This window comes from Gallus gallus, chromosome 3 (genome assembly GCF_016699485.2).
Source record: "Gallus gallus isolate bGalGal1 chromosome 3, bGalGal1.mat.broiler.GRCg7b, whole genome shotgun sequence".
In the NCBI taxonomy this organism is placed as follows: Eukaryota; Metazoa; Chordata; class Aves; order Galliformes; family Phasianidae; genus Gallus; species Gallus gallus.
This window is the reverse complement of record NC_052534.1, coordinates 65,242,367-65,249,744: the sequence shown is the minus strand read 5'-3', so window position 1 is coordinate 65,249,744 and position 7,378 is coordinate 65,242,367. Positions and strand designations below refer to the sequence as shown.

The following is a 7,378-nucleotide window of genomic DNA, read 5'->3' as shown; positions in this document are numbered from 1 at the left end:
CAAGTGAAATTGGGAATTAGCAGTAGAAGCCGCTCTCTGAACCTAAGGACTGTGCATTTAAGTATGCGTGAATATCTACCAAGTGGCAGTGGTACTATCCTTCCTCTCATACTCATAGTTAGGCCACTTGGTCACAGTGAGGACAACTTGGCTTTCAGACAGTGAAGAAAACATCCTTAGGGTCCACCAAATTTTGGTTTACTTATAAAAGACACAAAAATAATAGCTATGGGAGGAAGACTGGTGCTAACTTTAAAAAATGTAGTATAGTAATTAACAAGAAACATCCAGTTCCAGACTAGAATAAAGAACAGACACTTGAAGACAGGCCTCTGTGACAAAATGAACCATTTCTAAGTATTACTTATGTACTTTACAAAGTGCTGAAGATTAAATGCATATGAGGACTTCCACAATAGTAGGCTTCAAAGCTAAACAATCATATTGTCGTACATGAATTCATCTGCTAATTATACTTAATCAAAGACAGAAAACACACAGATGCCATTACATGAAAACAAATATATGTAAGGCATAAATCAACTCAGAAACAGCCCTGGATGAAACTTTAGAGCTGGCTATTTTGAAAACAACAAGCTTGAGACTTCTGGACTGTGCTAACCAAGCTGGGCTGCCTGCGGGGTTCAGGGCAAGGCTCTCTTTAGCTGTGAAGCTGGGCCAGAAGCAGCAGAGCTGTATGAAGCTGATGCAGCAGCTCAGCTAATGAGTCTCCCCTGCTCTGGCAGTAGGCCAAGCTTGATGCTGTGCTGCTTAGCACAGTGGAGACAAGATTTTATTGGCACATTGAAGCCAATAGGAAAAAGCTTGTATAAATTAACTGAGTAAGAGACATTCTAGGGTTGTAATTACTTGAAGGGTGTAACTTTTAAGCAATTGTAATGCAGCCATAACATGAGCAGGGCAAATTAGGATGTCATAAGTACTGATATAAGTTACCTGCTGGGCCAGCTTCTGTTTCCATTTATACCCATCTGACTTCACCAAAGTGCAGGTGACTTTCACCCACTCTTTATGTGAGTAGTAAAATAAATTATAACTCAACCAGCTCTGGCTAGAGTGAATCTACATATATGATTAATCTTGATTTTACATACATAATGGAGGAAGGAGAAAGAAATTCTCTTTAAAAGCCCGAGTTTGTTCTTGATCACAGGAGAAATTAATCTGAACATCATACATCGTGAATTGTTTGACAACAGTACAAACCTGGAATAATTCCAATGACTTTTGCCTAATTACTTAAGATTTATTTCAAGCTAGCTGTGAATACAGATTTCCTTCATGTTGTTTAAGTACTGGAGTAAGGTTTATTTAGATGTAAACGAAACTGTCTGCAATATACATATTGGGTCAACTGTGCGCCGGGCAGTAAATGAAGATTGTGAAAACCAACCTGCTGCCATAAATGCTTGCAGTGGTGTTGCAAATATAGTTACCTTTCTAGCTGTGTGTGCTTTTGGATGCTTCCTCCAGCTCTGTTTCTTACGGCTTGGATTATTTCTTTCAGTTTTGGAGTTTTCTACCCTTTTGTTTTTAATTGTGTTCTCAGCTGTTGTAAAAAAACTATACAATCTCTAAGCCACAAAGTATCTGGTTGACTATTATTTTTTGTTTGTTTGTTTGTTTTCAAGTGCATTAGCACATTCTTTTTTTTTGTTGTTGTTGTTCTGTTAGCACCTGGCTTCATTTCTTCAGACTAACTCTGTGGCTAGTTCCAGGGCTAGCATCTCATCGCTGCTGGGTCCAGATGAAAATCAGAGTCCAGATGACATCAGAGCAGCCACTGATCTAACACAGGACTTTAGTGCTGGTGACCAAATGGCAGACAAACCCCTGGTTGCGGGCATGCTGGGAACCTGTGTGCCTACCAAAGTCATTCTGCAGGTTTTGCCCTTATTCTAAAGAGAGCAGCAAGAGATCCCATGGTGACTGAGTCTCCTTGCATTAATGGCTGGTGCTAGTGATTATTCTGTTTCTGTCCTGCTCTGCACAGACAATCCTGCATATTTGCTCTGTCTTATAGGCTGTAGAGCTTTTCCTTGTACTCTGGACAATACTTTGTTATTTGGAGGCATTTCTCAAAGGATCTGTTTTCCTCTCTCATAGAAATGAAAATCACAGATCCTGTTGTCTTAATAGCAGTCTCATAGATTTTCCAAATTACATAATGGTACTAGAGTTTCCAGCTGTGCTGTGTAAGTACTCATTTCTTTTCTTTTCTTTCTTTCTTTTTTTTTTTTTTTTTTGTCCTTTGAATATGTGTATCTTGTTAAAAAGAAAACATACAAGAGTTTAGTGTATGAATAACAGCTTCACTTTCTCTAACGCTGTCCTGAAATGATTTATTTACTAGCTGTTACCCTGGAAAAGCTTCCCTGAAGGCCATGTTCCTGAAAGCACTTTCTACTCACTTGCCATCCTTTCTTCCTCATTATGATAGTAAAAGCAAGCAAGCAAATAAGTCCTTTGTGAGAAAATTCAATCACAGCAAATAGCTCCATCGTTATTATCTCATCATTATCTCTCATGATCAGCTCGGTGTACAAAATTAAGGCTTTCTTTTGCAAACTATTTTATACACACAGAGATTCCACGGAAATCAGTCTCTGCAAGTATATTTTATTTATTTATTCCCTCTGATTCTGCTGTGTTTACACCTTTTAATCACTCTGTTATGAATCACCCTAGTCCAACTGTTCATATCACATTTGAGATACTGCAGACACTTCAAGCCAGGCAGCAGCAGAATACATTATGTTTATACATATTTGCTGTTTATTAAAAGGTGCTTCAGCAAACAGTGTAGCACTGAATGCAGCCTGAATTCAGGGAATCTTCTCAAAAACAGTTCCCTGCTGCAGCACCTGTTCTCTTTTGAGTACTATAGATGTTGCTAGATAGAGTGTGAATTCTGCAAAAGGTAAAGATTTCCAAGAAAGAATGCCAATATACAAAACAGAAGAAAAAGTGAGAAGAATTAAATGAAGAAGCTTCAGGTTAAGGTAAGTACTATTCATACTTGTAGAGGTTAGCCCAATCAATATCATAACTAGATTATTTATTACATTTAGAAATTGCTGCATTTATTTCTGGAAAGAAGAAAATTTCATATTGTATGAAAATTTGATATTGTAAGAAAATTCACAGTGTATGGATCTTCTAGGTTTCTGTTACATCACAAGGGAATCAAAGAAGCCATAGTTAATATTTGATGAAGGTATTTCGAAACGTTTCTTATGATTCAACTTCCATGATGTGATTATGATGTAAAATTTTGTTTGAAAGGTTTTTACTAGGCAAAGCACAGTTTCTCTTGATATAAGGAATACCCTGCTCTCCTGATACAGGCAGCTGTTCGTGGCATAATTCGCTGTAACAACACAATGAAAAACCACGAGAAAGACAATATTGACAGAGAAAATGCTCCTTAATTCTACCATTTCAATTCCTAGACCTTAGTCTGAAAATTAAATTGAAAGTTGAGCTACTAGTTACTACTATTAAAAGAAACCACTCATTTGGGGAACTTGATGCTGGTCAGCTCGCTCAACGACAGCTTTGGTGCAGCTCCACATTGAAGAAGAACATGGTCCTATGACAGTGGTCAAACTTTTAAGAGACATCATCTCTTGCAGAGGGCCCTGAACCTATATCTTAGGCTCAGTCATCAGAGTTTGAAAGTGCTAAGACCAGTGCCTTTTTATAAGAGAGGGAAATTTTTAATGGGCTATGGCCACACCCAAGAAAATATATGGAACTTGAAATCTTCAGAGTTTTTCTCTCTAGCTTCTCTTGAAACTTTTATTTACAAAACAATCAAGAGCCTCTAAGGACTCATTTTCAGAAGGAAAAATGGCCACTGATGGGAAGTCTTGTTTATCAGAAGCAGACTAAAACAGTTTAGGGCTTTGAAAAATCTCTCAATTCTATGTCCTGACTTTTAGTAATTTCAGGGATTTCTTTCCTTCAGTTCATTGACAAAATATTTCTTATAACGCACATTTCTTTTCTGAGATAAGCTGTGTAGCTGAGAGTTATAAAGTGAGCTGCTCTGAAGAAAAGGTCTGTCAGTCCCTCAAGTTCCCCAGCATCTCCTTTTCATTGCTGCCCCAGAGGCAGTGGCAGAATTGCTCTGCTATTACTCCTGCATAGAGAATGGAATTGGTCACCTGTCAGTGGAGAGAGCCAAGAGAGTGTGTTCTCCAAAGCTTTCTATTTTTATATATTTTAGGAAATATACCCACATCCTTCTCTAAATGTATATTTATTTAGATTACTAAAATACTACGTGACTGGTAACTATTACATTGTATTTCCAGATTTGTATTATGAAAGAAATCAATGGTTCACTGGTCTGTATATATTGTAATTAAATTTAGTATGTGGATGACATCAATGGCTCTGTAAAATTCTCCAGCAGTTACCATAGAAACAAAATTTCTTCAAGTAACGCAGCAGAGTGGCGTGATGTTGAGTGGGGAGTTCTGACATTTAATTTTTAAATTAAACTGTACAGATTACCACTATGAAACAGCACAACCATCAATTTAGTATTAAAATCAGGATGAGTGCTATTTTTCTGTACTCAACATCATCTCAGCGATACTTGACCTAGCAGCTAGTGAGTTATATAGTGGAGTTTTTAGCCTGCAAAGATGCAGACCAGTAAATACTTTTCATATTTGCAAAACATCCTATGGAGATACCTGTGAGAAAGTGATCAGCTTGCCTTGCAGCAACTGTCTATCACTGCATATTTTTATTTGGGCTTATTACAATGTAAAATGATGTTTAATATGTTAGTAACAAAAGAATTTTCAATTAACAGTGTGATATATCCTGTAGTTCTTTATGAAGCTTATCTGTAAGTTGATGTTAAGGCACATATCATAGGAATGACAATGACTTTCAGGGCAAATGGGAGCTGCTTAGTGGATTACCATGGAAACTGTGGTTATGGTATTTTCTTGACTATGGTGTTGATTTTCTATAATCTAATGTATCGACCAGTTTGAAGAATCATTGAATAATCATTTATTCTTTATTGAGACAAGAAAATTGGATGATTTTGCAACCTTGCTCTCCAGCACCGTGTCAGAATTTTGTGCTGTTTCCAAGAAATTACTGAACACAACCCTAGTATCCTTATCTCAACTTGTCTTGAGGAATAGAAGAGCAAACATCACAGATACTTTTGCTTTCTCTTGAGTACTTCTAGTGAGTCTATGCTTTTATCATATTATTACTAGATTTGATTAACATAAAAAAATCTGGAGAGAATTTTTTTTTTCAGCCCTGTCCTTTGTTTCCCTGCAAAGTGAGTGTTCGAAGTGTGTCACTAAATTCAGAACTTGGTCCTACGGTCCTTATTCTTTCCAATAACTGTGATATGCACTGTCCAGATTTGTTTACTTCTGGGTCTTATATGCATCCTCAAAATGAAATCTGTATAAAAAGGCATCATGTCATTTGCTATCTCAAATGCATTGCAGGGACTGAGTTTTGATTGAATGATGATTTAATATTCTTCTTCCTGCATGAGACAGGCACAGGATCAACATATTCTCAGGTATAGGCTCACATCTGAATGCAAAGTCTTCTCTAAACCGCTGTAATACAGGAAGGTGTAAATAACCATGAAATGAAAACTCAGTTCTGTTCAAACTGTTCAGCATTTCCAGAAAACACTTTAGGTGGAAGGCAAACTGTATGTTAAATAGGGAAGTCTGAAATACAGACACTGCCTTATGGGGATATCATCCTTCAGTTCTCTGCTTGGGAAGAGTTTATTGGTATGGGAACCAATCCCGCAATGAGGAGGCACTTTTTAATTAAAAAGTTGCAGAAAATATATTACTTATTTCTGTGATTCTTTCAGTGGTGGTGAAACATTTCTTCCCAGACCCCCATTTGATTTTCACATGATTGCATATGTCCTATAAATCCTGTGCTTTCAGTCAATCATCCCTTCCTTTTGAAACCCCTAAAGAAGTGTTTACCTGCACTGGAGCCCCATGTGCCAGGTATGAACCAGCAGCTCCCAGGTGTAGGAGCAAAGCCCTTCTATGAGGGAATGTGATCATCTCCCTCTAGTTTACGCTCATGAGGCTACATCTGAATACAGCATGTGGGTTTGGGCCCCCTCCAGGAAAGACATGGATGAATGGATGTGAGTTCCTCGGGCCTCTGAGCTTGTTAGGGACGGAGAACTGGTCCTATGATGAAAGGCTGAGGGACAGGAGCTGGGTTAGCCTAGTGGAGATGGTCATGGAGAGGGATCTATGCTTCTCACAGACCGGAAATGGAAGAGTTTTGTACCAGGCATGAGGACAAGGCTTTTCCTCCTGGGAATAGTAAGGTAGTGGTGCAGACTACTCAAGGAGATGGCTTTCCTTGGATGTTTTTCAAACCTCACTGTGCAAAGCCCTGAGCAGCCTGTTCTGGTCTCAGACCTCAGGCTGCAAAGATTTTTGTCTTCAGTACAAAACAGTCCCAATTATTTGGTTTGCCTGCCAAACCTCTGACTGCTAGCTAGGCTCTCATCTCAGAAATTATTGCATGCTCTTATACATAGTGCATATAAGTTACTGCTTCCTTGGCTGAGATAAGCATTTGGGTGGCTAGGCTCACCCTAAATTTACTTCGTATTATTAAATTATGTCTCACACTGTGCTTAAGGGCCATGGCTGATAGACGTGCATGCCCTGACACACGCTGCTGAGCTGTGGAGAAGAGGTGCTACCCGCCTCCACCTGGGTCCCACTGGCCCCAGTGGCTACCTGGGAAGTGGAAAGCCGGAGCATAGTCCTTCTTGATATGTGGCCGGACTAGAGGGGATGCTGAGGTAAGGAGAATAATGAGGTAGAGACAAGGAGAATGCACTTTCAATCACACCTTCGTCACACACTATTCAATTACAATAAGTGACTGTGAGGCTACAGAGAAAACAACTGCAAGACAACGTGAGAGAACATGCCACAGGAGTTTGCTGCAAGCTCCAGGCAGTATCTGGAATTTAACCATTAAAAAGAAGTGGCTGTAACTCTTTGGTGTTTGGTAAAAGCTTTGAAACTTTTAGTTGGTTTAGGAAAACATAAATGAAAGAGCAATATCAGTTTTGCAACTGTATTGTTTGACCATCTCTAAGACTAGTTGTAATTTTGGCAAGTGGTAGAAAAATGATTTTACAAAAGATTTCACATCCTTCAAACGCTTTCAGACAGATCTAATATTACATAAAATTCTTACTTTGAGGAATGAAATTTACTACAGCCTCACATGAAGAAGAAACTGCCTAAAATTCAGGATTCCAGAATAAATAAACTTACATACGTGTTCAAACTGAAGTATTCTTTCA

At 38.5% G+C, this 7,378-nt stretch overlaps 1 long non-coding RNA gene across 1 annotated transcript in view; it reads left to right on the top strand.

Annotated features, from left to right (window-relative positions):
- The first annotated feature begins 2,725 nt into the window (after window positions 1-2,725).
- Window positions 2,726-7,378, top strand: part of LOC112532117 — a 214,778-nt gene continuing 210,125 nt past the window's right edge. Inside the window, exon 1 of the long non-coding RNA XR_005858661.2 lies at window positions 2,726-3,023. This is a non-coding gene — a long non-coding RNA (uncharacterized LOC112532117). The remainder of the gene's footprint in view (window positions 3,024-7,378) is intronic.